The sequence below is a fragment of the Triturus cristatus genome, chromosome 3_1 (assembly GCF_964204655.1).
Source record: "Triturus cristatus chromosome 3_1, aTriCri1.1, whole genome shotgun sequence".
Lineage (NCBI taxonomy): Eukaryota > Metazoa > Chordata > Amphibia > Caudata > Salamandridae > Triturus > Triturus cristatus.
The window spans coordinates 971,008,540-971,031,586 of NC_140583.1; the positions used below are offsets into that span (position 1 = coordinate 971,008,540).

The 23,047-nt window shown below is 45.4% G+C and overlaps 1 protein-coding gene across 2 annotated transcripts in view; it reads right to left on the reverse strand.

Annotated features, from left to right (window-relative positions):
- The window catches only part of LOC146861338 (mitogen-activated protein kinase kinase kinase 5-like), an 802,557-nt gene that overhangs the window by 376,347 nt on the left and 403,163 nt on the right, over positions 1-23,047 (reverse strand). The gene's annotated exons all lie outside the window — the stretch shown is intronic.

Here is a 23,047-nt window from a genome sequence, read left to right on the forward strand (position 1 = left end):
GGGTGTATAGAGTCCAAGTGCCCCCAGAGTTAGGCAGAGGTTAAAGTTAGATAGAACCTTACTCTCTAATTGTGGAAGAGTGGTCAAGCAGTAAGGCAGTATCAGAGGACAGTGTTAAGCATTTGATGTACACACTCAGTCAGCAAATGAATTCACACACTCAATAACTGAACTCTAGGCCAATTGTGTTTGTGTAAAAATATATACTGTTTTATTTTTAGAACCACGCAAGCCTGGCACAGGTAAGCACTAAATACTTTTCAGTAATCAGTTACTGGATATAGAACAGTTTGAACATGCAATAGCAATTATACTTTGATTTACAGGGGATGCAGTAGGTTTTACACTTAGCAAATACAGTACATTGAAATGAATAGGCTGTTTCAGTAAATTCCAGGTAAGTTACTTTTTACGATACTTTTCTAACTCAGTGCTGGATGCCTAGATTCAGCACTGGGACATTTCCTGGAAACAGGTAAGTAATTACATTTTGGCTATTCGCATGATTTTTAAAGAATATTTTTAGACTTCAAAACTCCGTCATTTTTTGGAAGAAAAACAGTGCATTAAAATGAATAGGCTTTCTGTAAATTGCAGGCAAGTTTCATTGCACATTACTTTTCTTACTCAATGCTGGATACCTGGATTCAGCACTGGGACATTTCCTGTAAACAGGTAAGTAAAAACGTTTTCGTTTCTCGTGATTTTAAAAGAATATTTTTAGATTTCAACACTCCACACTTCGAAACATTTTGGAAGAAAATTGTCAATGTTATCCTATGGAGGAAGAACAGGTTATAGGTTCACAGGTAAGTAATCGGCTGTGGGAGAAAATTTTCTGGGGTTAGACTCAAGGGTCCCCCAGGGTCAGTGATGCACTGTTGCACCCTCAGCGGCACTAGGGCGCCCGAGTGCAGAGTATTGAGGCCCAATGTTATCCAATGGGGTATAGGAGGCCTCCGGTTGGTGGTTGCTGGCAAGCAGGCCACTGGGTTGTGGGAGCAAAGCTCCTAGGGTTAAGGTCAGGGCAAATGGGTAAACAAAGTAGCACCAAAGGTTCCAACGGCTCCCACCGGAGGAGGAATAAAATCTCAGAGACCAGATGCCAAACTGCCTCAACATCACCAACCCTGCTACCGCCATGTAGTGCTAGAGGCACTCTTATGGTTTGACACAGAGTGATGACCTTTGACAACCATCATTTTAATTGATTTTTGTTGTGTTATTTTATCCTAGTCGGAATGTACGTCGTCCTGCATATATGCCTTGTTTCCCTTGAACATTTAATCTTGCAGTCTTAAAGTGGGAGCGGTCACAGAGTAGACAAGCTAGCCTAGAACAGAACGTGTGGGAAGTGCACTTCAAAGAGCGAGCGAGAGCGGTGTGGAATGTACTTTTTGGTCTCTAAGTGCAGTGTTATGAGCAGTGGGGCTCAAATTTGATTGTGTTGTACATTGAGAGATGAAGTATGCAATGCTATAAGCTGTGATGCACAAATGTGAATTGTGTTGTACATTGGGAAGTATTATGAAGTTCTCACTATTGGCTTTGACATGGCCTCATGTCATCCTGAATCCTGACTCCGTCTTGCTCTGCACGCAAAGGCAGGCTCAGGTTGTTTGGGTTAATCACATTCAAGGTTGCTTTGTTTTGTTTTTGGAGAAGAGGTTTTTGAATGTACAGTCGGAGAAGCTTCGTTGAGATAAAGGTTGAAACGTGAGAATTTAGAGGGACTATGGGAACTCCTTTTGCCCAGGAATGCTTGCATGAAAGGTGGTCAATTCCATTAAGTTTCCTTGGCGCGGGAGGAAAGACTCTCAAACCTTCTAGCGTGTTTTGAGACTATGAAGCGGAGGGTTGTTGACTTAGAAACTGGTATTGTTTGAGCCCGAATGATGGATGCATCTTCAGTGCAGGCATCTGTTTGCTGAATCTCCTGGCTTCGCTGTAAGTCCACCAGTCTAGAGTGGGTCAGAATGAATATTGCACCAGGTGAAGTGTTTGGTTTTTGATTAGGGCCATTGTGATGTGCGGCCAGGGGCTATAATCAGTTGATAAGTTTGCTTTGTGATGTGTGATTGAGTCAGAGTGCACATTCAAAGTAATCATTTGATGTATTTAGTGTATATATCTTTCTGATTTCTTGCGGGACGTCCAGTATTATTTGCTGCTTGTTTATTCATTATTATTCATGCATATAACAGTTACATTTGCCAAGTGTGGTGTTCTTGCTTGCATATAAATATATATCGCTATATACATTTGAATGTTAATTTGACATCTGGGAAAGCCTTTGTGTTAGAGAGCATTGCATAAATATAACCCCAAGCCATAGTCTAAAAAGAGAGCCTTTGATGTTTTTCATTTTGTAAAGTAAAACCCCTTTCTAGGTGTTGTGTTATAGGTCTCCTGCTTCGTTGTGTTTGGGCCATCATGCGGGAGTGGTGTTTTGGAGGGCGAAGCAAGACAGGCCACCAACCACAAACAGGTGAGTGAAAAACTTGAACGCCTGGAACACCAACTTCTCAGACAATACCGTTCCCATTAAGAGCAACATCCAGAAAAAATCTTCCAAAAAGGCCAGCTAACACACCCAAGAACTCAGCAAAGCGCAAACGGTAACAGTTGGCGAGGAGATGGCGCACCAGCAAGTTCACCTCCAACAGGGCAGTCTTCAAGACCTCCCTCAACCTCTATCACTGCCTGATGAGGGGAACAAAGAAGACCGCCATTGCCGTAAGCATCGAAATCAACACCACCAAGGAATCTTTCAACATCGTAAATTCTCCAACCCGGCTGCCAGAGAAAACATCACACCCTCACAGGAACTGTGCGACAACCTTGCACACTTCTTCCACAACAAGATCGCAACTATATACAGAAACTTCAAACCCCAACCCACACCGCTGGACTTCCTTAACAGATAAGAACACCACACAGAGATACGAACCCCCGTAACCGACACAAACCACACACTGACCACATGGCACATACTCTCCCACCTCTGACACCACCTCCACCATGAAATCCGTTCACTCGGAAGCTTCCACAGAATCATGCCCGGACCACATCTTCAACCTTGGAAACCAAAGGATCGGCTAGGAACTCACCACCCTACTCGAAACCTCCATCACCACTGCAACATTTCCAGACCCCTGGAAAAAAGCTGAAGTCAGACCAATACTCAAAAAACCCATCAGCCAATCTTGCTGCTCCCATTCCCAGCTAAAGTACTGAAAAAGATCCTCAACAATCAAGCCATGACACGCCTGGAGCAATTTGGCTTCTGCAAAAATCGCAGCATCAAAACGCCTCTGTTCCCAGTGACAAACTACATCTGAACACTCCTCGACGAGGAGAAACAGCAGCTCTGATCCCCCTCCACCTCTCAGCAGCCAACACTGTATCCCACTACACACTGATCGAAAGACTCCACCTCATCAACATCCAAGGGGACACTCAGATGCATAACCTCCTTCCTCACCGGAAGAACACAGGATTCACCTCAAACCTTTCACCTCTGAACCCAAAAGGAGATCACCTACGGTGTCCCCTAGGTCTCATCTCTCAAACCCCATGCTCTTCATTGCATATATATGATCCCGCTGCCCAACATTGTCAGATTCCACGGTCTCAACCTAATTTCCTATGCAGATGACACCAAACTCATCCCCTCACTCACAGACGACCCCACCACCATAACAAACTTCCACAGATGCATGACAAATGTCACCGACTGGATGAAGAACTGCCTGCAGCTGAACACAGACAAGATGGAAGTGTTGATCTTAGGCAACAGCGGCAACATATGGAAACTCCTGGTGGCCATCAGACCTAGGACCCTCACCAACTCACTCAACCCCTCCAGAAACCGCGGAATCATCATTGACAATAAGCTCACCATGAAAGCACAGATCAGCGCTGTGTCCTCCGCCTGCTTCACTACTCGAGCATGCTAGATTAGATCTTCAAGTGGCTACTCCTACACATGAGATGCACTGTGACAAGCCCTCATCGCCAGCTGACTGGACTACAGCAATGCCCTCTACTTAGAAATCGCAGCACACCTTCTACAGAAACTTCAGACCATACAGATCACCACAGCCAGGCTCATCCTCAGCATTCCCTGATGAACCCTGTCACACCCCATCTCAGGAAACTGCACTGGCTCTCCGTACAGAAGAGTTGCCAATTCAACCTGCTGACCAACACAGACAAGGCTCTACACAACCAAGGACCTGCCTACATTAACCACCACCTGAACTTCCACAAACCATCAAGAAGACTACGCTACGACTCCCTTTCACTTGCCCATACTTACCGCATCTACCGAAGCAGAAGTGGAGGACGATCCTTCTCCGACAGTCCAGCTAAGACCTGGAACAGCCTCCCCCATGCACCCCACTTCGAGAATTCCAAATGGCACTCAAGACCCGGCTGTTCCAATTAGCCTCCAGGCCTGCAAGCACCTGGATACCCTGTTCGGTGATTAGCTGCGCTTCATAAATCTTGATTAATTGATATATGATGAGGCAAAATGCTGCCACGTACAGTACAAGACAGATTTTAAGTATTTTACCAATCTAAATAACAATGATCAGAAAAAATAAATTGACCTTGGAATTTAGTTCAACCACTATCGTATTTTCATATGTTGAACTCCAGATCAAAGAGAACCCTCTTAATAGCTAACTCAGTGGCACATTTGAAAGAGATGGGGCGTAAAAGTTGGGTATGACTTTTAGGTAGAGGACATTGCGAGCAAGCTTAATGGACAAACATGGGGTCCAGGGTAGATCCTCATTCCGAGAAAAGAAAAATGCTACTTACCCAGTATGCATCTGTTCTTGGCATATAGAGCTGGAGTCATACGCTTAAGCATAGATCGCAATCTAGTGTTGGGTCAGGATGTTTGCACTTTGTTTTTGTTCTCAGAAGTCTTTCCAGTCACAAGGTAGGTGATAGTGCGAATGGGCATCAATTCCATCCTTAGATTGTTTTGCCGTAAATGGTGGTGATGGAGTTAGTAAGAGTAGTAAAGAGAGATGTCCATGTATAAAGTATCTAATTAAGATAGCACTGCAACAGGTAAAGGTACCCAGGGAGGAGGATGGGTGCATATGACTCTAGAGCTTTATATGCCAAGAACAGATGCATACCGGGTAAGTAGCATTTTCTGTTTGTGGCATATGAGCTGTAGCTCATATGCTTAAGCATAGACTAGATAGCAGTTATCTCCCAAAGTGGTGGCTAACCTAAAGCAGTTGCAGTTGTCTGAAATAGTGAATGTAAAACCTCCCTGGTCCACACTAGCTTGCTGTCTTGCTAACACATCTACACAATAGTGTTTTGTGAATGTGTGTGGTGTAGACCTTGTTGCAGCTTTGCAGATGTCATCTATGGGTATAATTACTAAAAATGCCACAGAAGCCCCCAGTTTGCATGTAGAATGCGCTCTGGGTAGAACTGTTAATGTGCGTTTGTTTTAGCTTTAATGTAGGATATTTGAACAATTCTCATTGCAATACCGTTTTTTGATATTGGATTGCCTTTGTGTGGGGGGAGCAAAAGCAACAAAAAGTTGCTTTGTTTTCCTGAAAGGTTTTGTTTGTTCTATGTAGTATAGTAATGCTCTTGGCATCTAAGGTGTGAAAAGCACGTTCTGCCACTGAATCTGGTTGAGGGAGGAACACAGGCAATTCAACAGATTGGTTGATATGAAAGGCAGAAATGACTTTAGGTAAGACATTTGGGGTTAGTTGTTAAAACCACTGTGTTTTGGTGCATTTGCAAGAATGGTTCTTCTATGGTTAGTGCCTGAAGCCCACCTACTCTTCTTAGAGATGTGATGGCTATAAGGGAGGCTACCTTCCAAGTGAGAAATTTTAGTTCACATTTGTGTAATGTCTCAAAAGGTGGACCCATAAGTCTTGTAAGGACTATGTTGAGACTGCACACTGGAGCAGGTGGAAGTCTGGGTGGAATGACCATTTTAAGTCCTTCCATAAATGCTTTAATAGCAGGCACACTAAAAAGGGACAAATGCTGTCTGTTTTGTAGATATGCAGCTATTGCAGCAATATGTAAGCGTATAGATGTGTACACTAAATTGGAACGCTGTTGATGTAGGTAGCAAATGATTATTTGAATTGAAGCATCTAGCGGATTGATGTTAATGTTACAGTAAATGACAAACCGCTTCCACTTTGCTGCATAGCATGCTCTTGTGGTAGGGCGCCTAGCCTCTGATAATATTCATGCAGTCTGGCGGAAGATTAAGATAACCAAACTCCAGGATTTCAGGTGCCATATCGCAAGGTTGAGATGACTGGGATCTGGATGCCTTAGCTCTCCATGGTTCTGAGTGAGAAAATTGGGAGTAAGGTGTAGTTTTTGGTGATGAACTACTGATAGCTCTAACAGGGTTGTGAACCAGGGTTGACGGGCCTATGTGGAAGCAACTAGGATTAGTGTCAGGGACTGCTGTCTGAGCTTCCGAACGACTAATGGAATGAGTGGGAGAGGCGGAGAAGCGTAAACAAATATCCCTGTCCAATTCATCCATAGCGCATTGCCTTTGGACAATGGGTGTGGATACCTGGATGCGAAGTTGGGGTATTTTGAGTTTCAGTGAGTGGCAAACAGATCTATCTCTGGGAATCCCCACATTTGGCAGAATGGGAGGAGAACTTGAGGGTAGAGTTCCCATTCATGGATCTGCGGACGACTGAGCAGATCTGCAATCTGGTTGTTTACTTCTGGGAGGTGTTCTGCAAGGAGATATATTTTTTGAGGTATGGCTCATCTCTAGATGCTCTGGGCTAGCTCTGAGAGCTGGTGAGTGTGGGTCCCCCCCCTCCCCCCGTTTTTGTATGTAGTACATTGCTGTCATGTCAGTGTGAATGAGGACAGCTTTGCCTACTAGAGGAAGTTGAAAGGCTTTTAATGCCAGAAAAATTGCTAGCATTTCTAGATGGTTTATGTGGAGTTGTTTCTGCTGCAGAGTCCACATGCCCTGAATTGTACGTTTTTGAAGATGAGCTCCCCAACCAGTGAGCGATGCGTCTGTTAGCACTATCTGTGGAACGGGGTCGACGAATGACCGCCCCTTGGAAAGGTTTTGTATGTTCCACCACTGTAGAGCGATAGGTGCGGCCATCCACCAACACTAGATCTGATAACGGAGCTTGAACCTGGTTCCACTGATGTGCTAAACATTCCTGTAGGGGATGCATTTGGAGTCTTGCGTAAGGAACGATTAAAATGCAAGATGCCATTATTCCTATCAATTGCACGAACACTCGAGCTGGTAATGAGTGTTGAGGCTGAAACTGCGATATTAGAGTCTGCATGTTGCAGATTCTGACTGGGTTGGGATATGCTAGAGCTTTCAGAGTGTCTATTGTGGCTCCTAGATACACTTGTGTGTTGGATGGTTGAAGATGAGACTTGGTGAGGTTTACAGTGAACCCGAGGTTGTGAAGCAGTTAGACTGTTTTTTGAGTATGGTGTAGACCGCTCTGTTGTGAGATGGCTTATTAGCCAGTCATTTAGGTAGGGGAAGATGTGAATGTGCTGTCTTCTTAGAGGAGCGGCGACTACTGCCAGACACTTTGTGAAAACCCTGGGTGCTATAGTTACTCCGAATGGGAGGACTTTGAATTGATAATGTTGACCGTCTACCACAAACCTGAGGTATTTGCGGTGAGCTGGGTGAATGAGAATATGGAAATAGGTGTCCTTTAGATCCAGAGTTGACAGAAAGTCACCTTGCTAAAGGAGCGGGGGAACCTGTTGAAGTGTGACCATGTGAAAGTGGTCTGACTGGATGTAGAGATTTAGTTCTCGGAGGTCCAATATAGGTCTTAAAGAGCCATCCTTCTTGGGAATTAAGATGTACAGGGAGTATACACCCCGGTCCCTTGGTATTGTTATGGGACTGGTTCTATAGCTTGTTTTCCTAGGAGAGAGAGAACCTCTTGCTTTAAGAGTGAGAGATGTTCCGGTGACATTGCATGTGGTCTTTGAAGGATATTTGGGGGATTGGCTGCAAGTTCCAGGCAGGAACCATATTGGATAATTTGCAGTATCCATTTGTCTGAAGTGATGGAGTTCCAGGCAGCAGGAAATTGAGAGACACGTTCCCAGACAGGAGTGGAATGATCGGGGTATGGGATGGAAGTCACTGTTTGTTGCCAGTGGCGGAGGAGCATGTGGAGTTGCCTCTGCTTCTTCCCTTACCATTGTTTCCTGTAAAACCTCCTCTGAAATAACCTCTTGGTGAGGGGGATTGAGTATCACACTTGTAAGAGGCGGTGGTAGTCTCGGTGGATATGTTTTTAGAGCCACCCCTATAAAAGGAGCGGTGAAAGGAACCTCTATTGGTGGGTGACTGCCAAGCCCCCATGGACTTTGCGACCTCTACCTTTTTTTATTTTATCCAGCGAGGTGTCAACTGCTGGTTCAAAGAGATGTCCCTTATCAAAGGGTTAGTTGAGAGAAGAGGTTTGCACCTCAGGTTTGAAACCTAAAATTCTCAACCACGCATGCCTTCATAAGTGTACACTGGTGTTAATTGTACGGGCTGCTGTGTTTGCCACATCTAGGGCACACCTGACAGTTGTATTTGCAATGAGCTTGCCCTCTTGAATAGGGTCATTAGCCTTAGTCTTGTGTTCGTCTGGTAAGAACTGCATGAGTTTTTCATAGTGAGCCCTGTCGTAACGAGCCAACAAAGCTTGGGCATTGGCAATACGACCAGGATTAGCTGCTTGTGAAGCTACTCTTGCCTGAGGAGTCCATGAGCTTGGACTCCTTATCTGGCGGAGAAGCTTCACCTGACGTTTGGGAGTCGGCTCTTGAGAGCATTAGAGACTACAAGAGTCTAAATGTAATTGACCTTTGATGTATGTAGGGTCGGTGGGTGCGGGCGCATATTTTTTTATCCACCCTAGGAGTAATAATTCTTGCCCTGACAGGGTCTTCAAAAATATCCTTAGTGTGTTTTAACATGCCTTTGAGCCCAGGCAATATATGAGTGACTGTGAGAGGAGCTAAGGGTTTCAAAGAGAAAATCCTCCTCTAATGGCTCTGAATGTAACTCCACCCTGTGATATTGAGCAGCCCTATTAAGAAGCTCAATATACCCAATGTTATCTGGGGGGGATTGGAGGAGGGGGGGTCTGGAGGGGTACAAATCTGGATCATAATCTGGATCTAGATCAGTGTGATAGTCCTGTCAAGGATCAGTGTCCTGTGGGGGATCTTGATTGTCATCTCAGTCTCCATCATCTTGTGGGTTAGGTGAAGGTGGTGGTGAATTTTCAGGTGAAATAAAGTAAATTAGGATTAGTAGGAGAAGTAGGTGTGATGTAAGGAGGAGAAGGGTTAGTACCCACACTTATCTTTGTTAGAGGAAAGTGGTAGTCCTCTGGTAGGTCTTAATTTTCTCTTTTTCGGTGGAGTGGCTTGAATATGCCCTGTATCAGGGTGAATCACCAACTTTTTGTGTTTTGGATCCGAAATGGAGTGATCGGACCGAGGTTCTTTGGACAGAGACAGAAACTTTTAGTCAGTGCCGACCTTGGCCCGAAGGCAGAGAATGGACCAGAGCCTTTGTCCTAGGTTGTTGGGGGGGGGGAAAGGTGTTATCTTTACTCACGGTACGCTGCCCCGGAGTACCTTGCTCCCCTTCTTCGATGTCTGAGTCGTCTTCGGACACAGAGAATTGTTCTTCTTCGGCTCCTTGGGCATGATGTTCGGAGTCAGGCTCTTTGCTGAAGATGTCCGGAGCGGAGCCGCTTTGCTGTTGCATCTCATGACGTCGAGCCAGACGATCACGAAGTGTCTTTTTCGATTGGAACGATGGACACGCGTCGCAGTCTTTCTCGTCGTGTTCCAGGGAAAGACAGAGGTTGCACACTTTGTGCAAGTCTGTGCGTGGAAATTTAGCACGACACCCGGGATATAACTTGAAGGGAGTCCGTTCCGACCACTCTAGCAGTCGATGGGACAGGTAGGCCCGACAGCCTTCCACAAGTTTTCCGATCGATGATTTTAAAGTTGAGACGATATGCAACAAATGGGGTACTGCGATCGATAACAATACCGTCGAGGGTATGAATTGCGCATCAAAGGGGACCGAGAAACAGTGCCAAACCGGAGTGCAGCAATACACATCCGAACCCGATGGCGGAAAAATACAATCTAACAAGTTGAAGCCCATGCGCACTATCCCCGAAAGGAGGAGTCCACTACCTCGTGACTGGAAAGACTTCTTCGAAGAAAAACACTAGATGGCGATCTATGCACAAGCATATTATCTACAGCTCATATGCCTCGAAGTGTTTTAAGTATTGCCTGGCCTTGTTGCCTCGCTAACACATCCACACAATAGTGCTTGGTCAATGTGGGCTGTGTAGACCATGTTGCTGCCTTACAGATGCCAGAAAGGGGAATATTCCCTTTGAAAGCCATAGTAGCCCCTATTTTGCAGGTGGAATGCGCTCTAGTGGGTATTGTCAAGGTTCTTGTCGCTTTCACATAACATGTTTGGATACATTTCACGATCCATCTTGCAATGCCAGATTTAGAAATAGGATGTGTGTGGCGGCAAAAAAGCAACAGGAACTGTTTTGTCTTATGAAAATCTTTTGTTCTTTCCACATAATATAGTAGGGCTATTCTAACATCTAGTGTGTGCAGAACTCGTTCTGCTACAGAATCCCGTTGAGGAAAGAACACAGGCAACTAAACTGATTCATGGGAAAAGCAGAAACCACTGTAGGAAGAAATTTGGGATTGGTTCAAAGAACCACTTTGTCTTTATGACGTTGAAAGAAAGGCTCTTGTATAGTTAGTACCTGGAGTTCACCAAGTCTCCTTAAGGAAGCGATTGCAATAAGAAAAGCAACCTTCCATGACAGAAATTGTAGTTGACACTTGTACATTGGTTCAAAAGGTGGACCCATTAGCCTCGTAAGGACTATGTTCAAGTTCCATACAGGTGCAGGTGGAGCTTTTCTTAATCAATGGTATTCTGAATAGAGATAAGTGTAGTCTGTTTTGTAAGTATGCTGCTACTGCTGCTATATACAATCGAATGGATGTGTAGGCTAATCCAGATTGCTGTAAGTGTAAGAGATAACAGATGATGTTATGCACTGAAGCATCAAGTGGATTGATAGTTAGTGTTACAGTATATAACAAATAGTTTCCACTTTGCTGTACAACATGCCCTAGTCGTAGGTTTCCTAGCCTTCTTTAGAATATTCATACAGTCTGGTGGTAATTGTAAATAACTAAACTATGACTTCAGGAGCCAAATCGCTAGGTTGAGTTCCTTGGGATTTGGATGCCTGATTTCTCCATGGCTCTGAGTGAGGAGACTGGAGTTGAGATGCAGCTTTTGGTGTGGAACAAGTGAGAGCTTGACATGCCCATGTGAGAGCTATGAGAACTAGTCTGAGGGATGATTGTCAGAGCTTCTGAACTACCAGCGGAATGAGTGGGAGAGGCGGAAAAGCGTAGGCAAATATCCATGACCAGTTCATCCATAGGGCATTGTGTTTGGAGAGTGGGTGTGGGAACCTGGAGGCGAAGCTTGGGCATTTTGCGTTTTGAGCTGTGGCGAACAGGTCTTTGTGAGGAAATCCCTATTCCTGAAAGGAGGGAAGAAGAATCTGGGGATGAAGTTCCCACTCGTAGATTTGCTATCTTTCTGCTGAGAAGGTCTGCAATTTGATTGTTTACTCCTGGACGATGTTCTGCTAGGTGATACATTTTGTGATGTATGGCCCATTTCCAAACGGCTTGTGCTAGGCGTGACAGTTGGAGAGTGTGTCCCCCCCCAGTTTTTGTATATAGTACATAGCCGTCATGTTGCCTGTGCAGACTAAGACAGTTTTGCTTATTAGGTGAGGTTGAAAGGCTTTGAGCGCTAGAAACCGTGCTAGAAGCTCTACGTTTATGTGGAGGCTCTTGTACTTTAGAGTCCATAATCCTTGAATTGTGTGATTTTGTAGGTGAGCACACCAACCAGTGAGTGATGCGTCTGCTGTTAGCTCTGTCTGTGGAACAGGGTCGAGAAAGGGCCTCCCTTTGGATAAATTGTGAGTTACACCACTGCAGAGAGCGATGGATGCGGCCATCTACCAACACTAGATCGGTCAACTGACCCTGCGACTGGTTCCACTGACTTGCTAAGCATTCTTGAAGGAGATGCATGTCAAGTCTTACGTGGGGAAACATTATAATGCCAGACACCATCATCCCTAGCAGTTGCATGAAATCTTTGGCTGGTAGTGATTGGTTGGGCTGGAATTGAGAGAGAAAGGACTGAATACTGTGAATCCTGGCTGTATTGGGAGAGGCTAGAGCTTTCTGAACGTCTATCGTGTTTCCGAGATAAGTTTGTGTGTTGGAAGGCTGTAGATGAGACTACAAAGCATTTACTGTAAACCCTAGTTGGTCAAGTAAGTGAATAGTGGTTTGAGGGTGTTGGAGACACATTTGGTAAGTGCTGGCTTGGACGAGCCAGTCATCCAGGTATGGGAAGACATGGATGTGTTGTCTTCTCAGATGTACTGAGACTACTGCCGGACATTTCGTAAATACCCTGGAAGCAGTGGTGACTCCAAACGGTAGCACTTTTAATTGGCAATGACGACGCGCTATCATGAATCTGAAGTATTTGCGATGAACTGGATGAATTGGAATGTGGAAATATGCGTCTTAAGTCTAGAGTAGACATAAAATTACCCTGCTGTAGAAGTGGGAGCACTTGTTGGAAATGTGGAAATGCTCTGAAAGTATGCAGAGGTTTAGTTCTCAGAGGTCTAGAATAGGTCTCAAGGAGCTGTCCTTTTTTGGGAAGCGAAAGAATAGGGAGTACATGCATGTTCCTTGATTTTGTAACGCCACAAGACCTATGGCTTCTTTGGACAGGAGAGACTGGACCTCTTGCTGAAGTAGATGTAAATGTTCTGGTGACATTTTATGAGAACGTGGTGGAATGTTTGGAGGACTGTTGGTAAGATCCGGGAAATAACCATGTTGGATAATTCCTAAAACCCATTTGTCTGTGGTGATAGATTGCCAAATGGGGAGAAATTGTAGAAGACGTCCCGCAACAGGTGTTAAAAGAACAGAAGCCCCTTGTAGAGGAAGATTGACTGTTGCCTTTGTAGGAGGCAGCAGTATTATCGGACGACATGGTTTTCGAACCTCCACAGTAGTAGGAGCCACGAAAAGAGCCCTGATTAGAGGGAGACTGCAGAACTCCCATAGACTTGGCCACTTCTGTGTCTTTATTTTTTTCTAATGACCTATCTACTTCGGGCCCAAAGAGATGTTTTTTGTCAAAAGGGGTATTTAAAATAGACTGTTGTACTTCGGGTTTAAAACCAGAAATCCTCAACCATGCATGTCTCCTTAATAACACACTAGTGTTGATCTCTCTAGCTGCGGTGTCTGCACCATCTAAAGCACATCTAATTGAGGAATTGGATAGGAGCTTCCCTTCCTGGACTAAATCCTGGGCTTTTGCTATGTGCACATCTGGGAGGTGTTGTAGTAACTGCTCCATTTTGTCTATGTGCCTTATCAAATCGGACTAGCAGGACCTGGGTGTTGGCAATGCGCCAATGATTTGCTGGTTGGGCAGCTACTCGTTCACCGGAGGCGTCTAATAGTTTTGACTGTTTGTTTGGCGGGGGAACATCCCCTGCAGTTTGTGAATTGGCCCGTTTACGGGCATTAGAGACCCCAAGGAGTCTAGTGGTAACTGTCCTTTGATAAAGACTGGATCTGAGGGAGCAGGCTTATATATATATATATATACATTTATCAATTCTGGGGGTGAGAATTCGAGCACGCACTGGATCTTCAAAGATATTGGCATGTCTCATCATACCTTTAAGCATAGGTAGAGTGTGGCTAGCTCTTTGTGTGCTACTGATTGTTTCAAATAGGAAATCTTCCTCTAGAGATTCCTTGTGTAACTGTACCCCATGATATTCTGCAGCTCTAGCAAGTAATGCCCGATATCCTACATTGTCGGGGGGGGGGGGGGGGGGGGGAGGCATTGCGGGGTAAATATCTAGGTCGCAATCTTTAAGTGAATCAGTGTTATAATCCTTCCAGGCGTCTACTGGTAATGTATTGCCCCCCCCCCCCCCGCCCATCTCCATCATCATCAGGTGGTGGAGTTAGTTGGAGTAATCAGTAAATGCTAAAAAGGTGGAGGCGGGGAAGTGGAGGAGGAGGGGTGGGGTTAGTACCTAAATTCTTCATCTTCAAAGGAATATGGTAAAGGGTGTCCTCTGACTCAGGTTTGAGTTTCTGAGGTGATTTAGTAAGAACACGTCCTGTATCTAGATTTAGATTTGGGTGTTGGAGTGTCGAAAATCGGGTCCTACAACTTCAGAGGAACGGTTTTGGGTTTCGGGACCCGAGGATTTCGGAGCCGGGGTAAAATGACTTCTCGGCACGGAAGGCTTCGGTGCTGAAGAAGGTTTAGTTTTTGGTGTCAATGATGATTTCGGCTCCAAAGTGGTTTTCGGATTCGAGCCTGAAGGTTTTGGCTCGGTGCTAGACTTTGGCCACTTCAATGTTGCGGTGCCGAGCCGGAGGGCAGGACGTCAAACATCTTGTTGGTGCAGACTTGTGGCCAATAGGCGGGGGTGGGACCAAAGTCTTTTGTTTCAGCTGAGTTGGAGTTTGGGTCAAGGAGCATTGGGTAATCACGGGACGTTGACCTTGTGGCAAGTCTTCTTCCATCTCGGAGTACGATTCTGGAATGGAGGCAAGTTCTTCTTGTTCTTCCTCCGGCCCTTGTGCGTCGCATTCGTAAACGGATCCTCCACCGAAGATAACCGGCGTGTATTCGACATTTTGACTCTGCATTTCGCGCCATCGAACCCGGCGATCATGGTGCGTGTTCTTCGATCGGAACAATCTGCAGTCCTGTTCGTTGTGCTCCGGAGACAGGCACAAGTTGCACACTTCATGTAAGTCGGTGGGCGGATGCTGGGCGTGGCACCGAGGGCAGAATTTGAATGGAGTCCGTTCCATCGACTGCTAAGTGGACCGACGTGGTTAGGCCGGATGGCCTTCCCGATGATGTTTGATCGAAATAGAGGTTTTTACTCGATGGATACGATACACGGAGAAGTGGGATACGCATTTGAAACAATACCGATGCAGGTAGCGTGGATTAAGCACCGAGGGCAACCCGAAGAAACTGTTTCAAAGCAGAGCGCAGCAATACACGCCCGACCCCGATGGTGGGAAAATACAATCTAACAATGGAGTTGATGCCCATGTGCACTATCACCAAAAGGAGGAGTCACCTACCTCGCGACTGAAAAGACGTCTTCTAAGATAAATAACTTGCAAACATCCGGACCCAACACTAGATGGCAGGAGCATGCAAAGCATATGATCTACAGCTCACATAACTCTAACCCAATAGTTCCATTGGGCAAACAAGCTATGAAGGTGAATCAGTATTTTTATTTCAATTTCTAATAAATTACTATAGCAGCATATACACTAAATCTTTCAGGAAAGCCATGATGTGCAAATAAGCAGTTAAAATGCATCCATGTATTCAAAATCTCTCTTCGGACCATTTGATTTGATTATAGTATATCTTAGATAGTCAATAACAAACATTTTTCGGCAGCGGCTAAAAAGTTTATCAATTGACATAGCAGTGGAATCAACTCGCCTGATAGAAATAAGAGCCTGACGAATCGATCTTACCCCAAACTTGAGAAGGAAAATTCTACTTACCAGTATGCATCTGTTCTTGGCATGTAGAGCTGTAGATTCCTATACCTGCATAGATCACCATCTGGTGTTGGGCTTGGATGTTTGCACTTTGTTTTTGTCTTCAAAGAAGTCTTTGTAGTCACAAGATAGGTGACTCCTCCTTACGGTGATAGCGCGCAAGAGCATCGACTCAATCTCCAGATTGTTTTCGCCATAAAGGGTGATGGAGTTAGTAAGAAATAGAAAGAGATATCCATGTGTGATGTATCTAAGTAAGATAGCACTGCAACAGATGTAGGCGGGTGGGCGTATATGAATCTACAGCTCTACATGAAAAGAACAAATGCATACTGGTAAGTAGCATTTTCCGTTCGAGGCATATGAGCTGTAGATTATTTACTTGCATAGACTATACAGCCGTTGTCTCCCTAGCAGTGGCTAACCTGTATCTGTTGCAGTGGTCTGAAAAAGTGTTCTTAATACAGCCTGGCCCACACTAGCTTGTTATTTTGCTTGCACAGCTACACAATGGTGTTCTGTGAAAGTGTGCGGTGTAGACCAAGTTGCTGCCTTGCAGATGTCATCAGGGGGAATGTTCCTTAAGAAAGCCATAAAAGCCCCTAGTTTGCGTGTGGAATGAGCTCTAGGGGGAATGGTTAATGTACGTTTGGCTTTAAGAAAGCATATTTGGATGCACTTAACAATCCACCTTGCAATCCCCGCTTTTGAAATGGGATTGCCTTTATTTCATTTCATTTAAACTTTATTTCGGCAATGAGCCATAAAAGTCAACAGAGATAAATATAACATACATATATACAATTCATCATATAAATGGGAGATAGTTACATTGAGTTGGCGATAAAATTTGTTTTGTAATTAACCCATAAGTACAGTACCGCATATAAAAACATAAATAGCATATATAAGTTAATTAAAAAACAGAAAGAATTGAATACATGGGCTGGAGAGACAATAAGACATAAGCCTTTATGAGGTGGGGAGAAAGCCACAATGTTGTTTACTTCTCCTAAAGGATTTTGTTCTTTCAATGTAGTAGAGTATTGCTCTTTTAACGTCTAGCTTGTGAAGAGCTCGTTCTGCCACTGAGTCTGGTAGAGGGAAACAAACTGAGTTCTACAGACTTGTTAAGGTGAAAGGCAAACCCAAAATTTTTACCTAAAGTCGTGTCAGTCCTAAGAACCACTTTGTTAAGATGGATTTGCAAAAATGGTTCTTGTGTGGTTAATGCCTGGAGTTCCCTAACTCTAAGATGTGATGGCAACTAGGAAGGCTACTTTCCAAGTGAGGAACTGTAATTCGCATTTGTGCAGTGGTTCAAATGGGGGACTCAGGATTCTGGTAAGGACAATATTTAGATTCCATACCGGAGAGGGTGAGGCTCTGGGTGGAATTATTCTTTTAAGTCCTTCCATAACTGCTTTGATAGCGGGTACTCTAAACAAAGACAAGTATTGTCTGTTTTGGAGATAAGCTGCTATTGCAGCGAGATGTAGTCTTATGGATGTATATGCTAGGTTACATTGTTGTAGGTGCAAGAGATAACAGATAATGTTTTGAATAGAAGCATCTAGGGATCGATTTTGTTATTTGTACAGTAAATTTAAAATAGTTTCCACTTAGTGGCGTAGCACGCTCTGGTGGTAGGACGTCTAGCCTCTTTAATGATGTTCATGCAGTCTGGCGGGAGATTGAGGTAGCCAAACTCTAAGACTTCAGGTGCCAGATCGCAAGGTTGAGTTGACTGGGATCTGGATGCCTCATCTCTCCATGGTTCTGAGTAAGACGCTTGGGTAAGAGGCGTAGCTTTTGATAAGGAACTACTGATCGTTCCAAGAGGTTTGTGAACCATGGTTGTCGGGCCCATGTTGGAGCAACCAGGATCATTGTGAGGGAATGCTGTTTGAGCTTCCGAACCACCAACGGAATGAGCGGGAGAGGCAGAAAAGCGTAAGCAAATTTGCCTGACCAGTTCATCCATAGCGCATTGCCTTTGGACAATGGGTGTGGATAACTGGACGTGAAGCTTGGGCATTTTACGTTTTGGTGTGTGGCGAAAAGCTCTACTTCAGGGTGGCCCCACATGTGAAAGAATGGAAGAAAAGCTTGAGGATGAAGTTCCCATTTATGGATCTGCTGTCTTTGATGACTGAGCAGATCTGCAATTTGATGGTAGTACATTGCTGTCATATTGTCTCTACAGACCAGGACCGATCTGTCTACCAGATGGAGTTGGAAGGATTTTAATGCCACAAAAACCGTCAGTAATTCCAGGTAATTTATGTAAAATAGTTTTTGCTGAGGAGTCCATATGCCCTGAATGGTATTGTTCCGAAGGTGAGCTATGAGCCTGCTGTTAGCACTATCTGTGGAACCGGGTTGAGGAACGGCCGCCCTTTGGAAAGGTTTTGTGTGTTCCACCACTGCAGACAGTGATGTGTGCAGCTGTCCACCAACACGAGATCTGTTAGCTGACCTTGAGCCTGGTTCCACTGACGTGCCGTGCCAAACACTCCTGTAAGGGACGCATTTGGAGTCTTGCATAAGGGACGATGAGAATGCAAGAGGCCATCATCCCGATTAACTGCATAAACACTCGAGCTGGTAATGAGTGTTGAGGCTGAAATTGAGATATTAGAGCTTGCATGTTGCGTATCCTGACTGGGTTGGGGCATGCTAGCACTTTTGAAGTGTTTATTGTAGCTCCTAGATATTCCTGTGTTCCCGACGGTTGGAGGTGGGACTTGGTGAGGTTCACAGGGAATCCCAAGTCGTGAAGCAACTGGATTGTTTTGTGTGTGTGTTGCACACAGCTGCTGTGTGGCTTGGCTTTTATGAGCCAGTCGTCCAGATAAGGGAACACGTGAATATGTTGTCTACGTAAGTGAGCTGCCACTACTGCGAGGCACTTGGTGAAGACTCTGGGTGCTGTGGTCACCCCGAACGGGAGGACTTTGAACTGGTAGTGTTGACAGTCTACCATAAACTTGAGATATTTCCTGTGAGAGGGGTGAATGGGAATATGAAAGTAGGCATCCTTTAAATCTGGAGTGGAGAGAAAGTCGCCTTGTTGAAGCAGTGGTAGCACCTGTAGGAGAGTGACCATGTGGAAGTGGTCTAATTGAATGTAAAGGTTAAACGGTCTGAGCTCCAATATTGGCCTGAGAGAGCCGTCCTCCTTTGGAATTAGAAAATATAGGGAATAAACCCCTGTGCCTTGATGAGGCAAGTGGATTGGGTCTATTGTGTGTTTTTGTAATAGGGAGAGAACTTCTTGTTTTAGAAGAGTCAGTTTTTTTATGAGGACATTGGACGTTGTCTGGGAGGGATGTTTGGGAGAGTGGAGGTGAGTTCCAGGCAATAACCAAACTGGATAATTTGTCTTACCCACCTGTTTGTTGTGATGGAATTCCAGACAGGTTGCAACTGTGAGAGGCGTCCCACGACAGGAGTGGAATGATCAGGGGGAAGTGAAGTGAAGTCAATGCTTGGTGGTAGGGGAGCTGCGGGTGTTGTTACCAAGGCCTCTTCCCTTATTGTTGTTACCCCTGCATTCTCCTCGAAAATATCCTCTGGAGGAGGAAGTTTGATTGGGACTTTTATATGATGAAGAGGGATGTTCTGAGCCAGTAGTTTTGGAGCCAGCCCTGTAAAAGGAGCAACGAAAAGAGCCTCTAGGGGAAGACAACTGCAAGCTCGCCCTGGACTTGGCAGTCTCAGTATCCTTCTTCATCTTTTCTAAAGATGAATTGACTGTGGGCCCAAAAAGATGCTCTTGGTCGAAAGGCTGTTTAAGAATAGTGGATTGCACCTCTCGCTTGAATCCGGATATCCGGAGCCAAGCGTGCCTGCGCAGTAAAACGCTGGTATTAATAGCACAAGTTACTGTATCAGCCGCATCGTGGGAACAATTTATAGATGTGATTGTTATTAGTTTGCCCTCCTGTATAAGGCCATTAGCTTTGTTTTTATAATGCTAAGGAAGATGTTTCATAAGCTTTTCAAGCTCACCATAGTGAGCTCTGTCGTATCTAGCCAACAAAGCTTGGGCATTGGCAATCTGCCAATGATTTGCAGCCTGTGACGCAATTCGTTTGCCAGATGCGTCTGAGTTTTGATTCTTTATCAGGAGAAGGGGCGTCGCCTGTGCTTTGTGAATTAAGCCTCTTGCGAGCATTAGACACTACAAGAGAACCTAAAGGAACCTGACCTCTGATGTACACTGGGTCATTGGGAGCTGCCTTATATTTTTTGTCCACCCTGGAGTTGAGGATCCTGGCTCTGACAGGGTCTTTAAACACTTCTGGTGCATGTTTTAGCATGCCTTTTAGCATTGGCAGGGTGTGTGTAGACTTTTGTGAGGGTGCAAATGTTTCTAATAAGAAGTCTTCTAAGGGCTCAGAGTGCAATTGCACCCCGTGGTATTGGGCAACCCTATTAATTAGTTGCACAAACCCAATATTAACTGGTGATGGCCTAGAGGAATAGAGGTCTGGGTCATTGTGTGGATCGGGGTTATAACCATCCCAAAGGTATGTATCGTGTGGGATAGTATGTGCGTCCAAAGCAAAACCAAAGGGGATGATGGACGGAGTGTTGAACATTGCAAGCACTCACTCCCAGTCAACTGATCTTGGTTTAATCCATCATCATTCTTTAGCTCACTCCGCCACCCCAGTTCAGACACGGCCATATGCAAATCAGTCTGACCCTGTGCCACATGGGAACAGTCCAGCCCGAACTGCTAAGCCATGTCTTCCCTGGACCGGAAACAAGCATCCTGGGACCGGTTTCTGGCTAATCAGCCATCATCAGCCAGGTTAGCTTGAATCCAGTGGCAAAGTGAGCAAGGGACCCCCGTATGGGCATACCCTGCCAACTTAGGGCGAACAAAGCAAAACCAAAGGGGATGATGGACGGAGTGTTGAACATTGCAAGCACTCACCCCCAGTCAACTGATCTGGGTTTAATCATGGCATGGTGAGCAAAAAAACGATGGATTTAGGCCCAGATCTCTGTACTGGGGTGAATGTATGACATTGTTCTGCATTCTGTCCATCAATTGTTTTTGCATTTGTCACCCCGAGTGGGACGGGTATGCCCAGACGTGGGTCTCGTGCTCTCCATACCAATGGAATCAAGCTATCCTGGCTGAAGAGAGGCGAAACCCCGCAACCGGTCCTAGGATGCGTATTTCTAGTCCAGGGAGGACCTGGCTTGGCAGTCCAGCCTGGCTTGGCAGTTCGGGCTGGACTGTTCCCATGAGGCACAGGGTCAAGACGGATTTGCATATGGCTGGGTTCAAACTGGAATGGCATGGTGAGCAAAAAAACTATGGATTTAGGCCCAGATCTCTGTACTGGGGTGAAGGTATGACATTGTTCTGCATTCTGTCCATCAACTGTTTTTGCATAGTATGTCTGTCATCATCCCTATCTGGATCCCCATTCTCATCGGTATAATAATCTTCATCAACCTGTGGTCGAGGTGAAAATGTATGTTGTGGGGAGTGTGCTGGAGAAATGAACAAATTGGGATCAGCTGGAGAAGGAGAGGAAGGTGGAGAAGTATTAGTGCTGGTTTCCTTCCGTTTAATGGGTATTTGAGAGTCTTCTGAATGGTCCAGTTACCACTTTTTAGGAGGCTTGGTGGCAACATGACCTGTTTCTGGGTCAATGTGTAGCGTTTTCTGCTTTGGATCTGAAAAATCTGGCACAGACTGTTTGGGTACAATGTCTTTTTTCGGTGCTGAAGGCTTAGGGTCAGAATGTTCCTTTGTTTGTCTCCGAAGCTTTCTGCGGGGTCTTGGACTCTTTAGCTTTTGGTGTAGGAGTTTGTAGCTCCGAGACCTTTTTCGGAGGTTTTGATTTAACCTGTTTCGGCTCCAAAGGCTTGTCCTTTGTTTCGACGCCGAGGGCTGTGGCGTCGAGGTTGTTTTCGGTGCCAACGAAGAAAGGTGTGGCACAGGTTTAGTTTTGGGCTTCGGTGCCAAAGGTTACTTGGCACCGGAATGGGGTTGGCTCGAGCCCGAGACGGAAGGCTTTTCTTTCGGTTTCATAGCCGGGACCAGGGGCAGGGCTTCTGAAATGTGTTGGCGGTGTCGACCTGAGTACGAGGGCGGAGGTGTTACAAGAGCCTTTTGTTTGGGATTGGTTATGAGAGGGGTCTCGGTACTCATGGACCGTTGAGCCGGGGTTCTGGTCTTCCATGTCTGTCATCGGCCTTGGAGACGGAGATCTCTCCTTCATCAGCTTGTTGTTCTGGATGAACATTGGAATCTGCTACGAAGATGTTCAGTACGGAGCTGCTTTCGCAGAACATTTCGTGACGTCGAGCACCGACGGTCACGGATGGTTTTCTTCGACCTGGAAGATGCACAGGTCTCACAGTCCTGGTCTTCATGCTCTGCGGTGAGGCAGATATTACAAACCTTGTGTAAGTCCGTGTGTGGAAACTTAGCACCACAACCGGAGCATTTTTTAAAGGGAGTCCTTTTCATGGACTGCTGGCGTGGTCGGCACGGATAGGCCCAACCGCCCGCGTCGAAGATCTAGGTCAAGGATTTTATTTTTCCCCGGAGATGCACGTCGAAAGGGAAACGCGATTGAGACAATACAGTCGAGTGGTGAGGAATTGCGCGTCAAAGGGGGGTTCGAGAACGACACCGACCCGGAGCACAGCAAATCACATCTGAACCCGATGGCGGAAAAAAACAATCTGGAGATGGAGTCTATGCCCATGTGCACTATCACCATAAGGAGGAGTCATCTATCTTGTGACTACAAAGACTTCTTCGAAGACCAAAATAAAGTGGGGAAAACGCCGACACGCTGCAGAAAGACGTGTGCCAGGTGAAGATACGAGAAAGCATCCAGATATATGGAATTGTGACTCTTCTCACAGCCCAGGAGTACTATGTAACCCTTCTGGACGGTCAGCCGATGGTGCCCATTTGCAGCTGCTAAATTCATGAACGGGAACGAATAGGCAAATTGTTTGTGTTTTAGGATAGATTCAGCTTTACATCCATATAGCTACAACAACAGACAGGGACTTATTTGGAGTTTGACCAACTACCTGCCCATTTATTGGGAGACTAACCAAATCAGATTTACCCCACCCAACACATTTTTTTTGAAAAGTAATCAAATCAAAATTAGTCCTGATGAAGGTGGTTTTAATGGTGACCCACCGAAATATGCGTTGCCCTATACTTAATATACAGGAATCCTGTCGGAGACGCACACAAAAG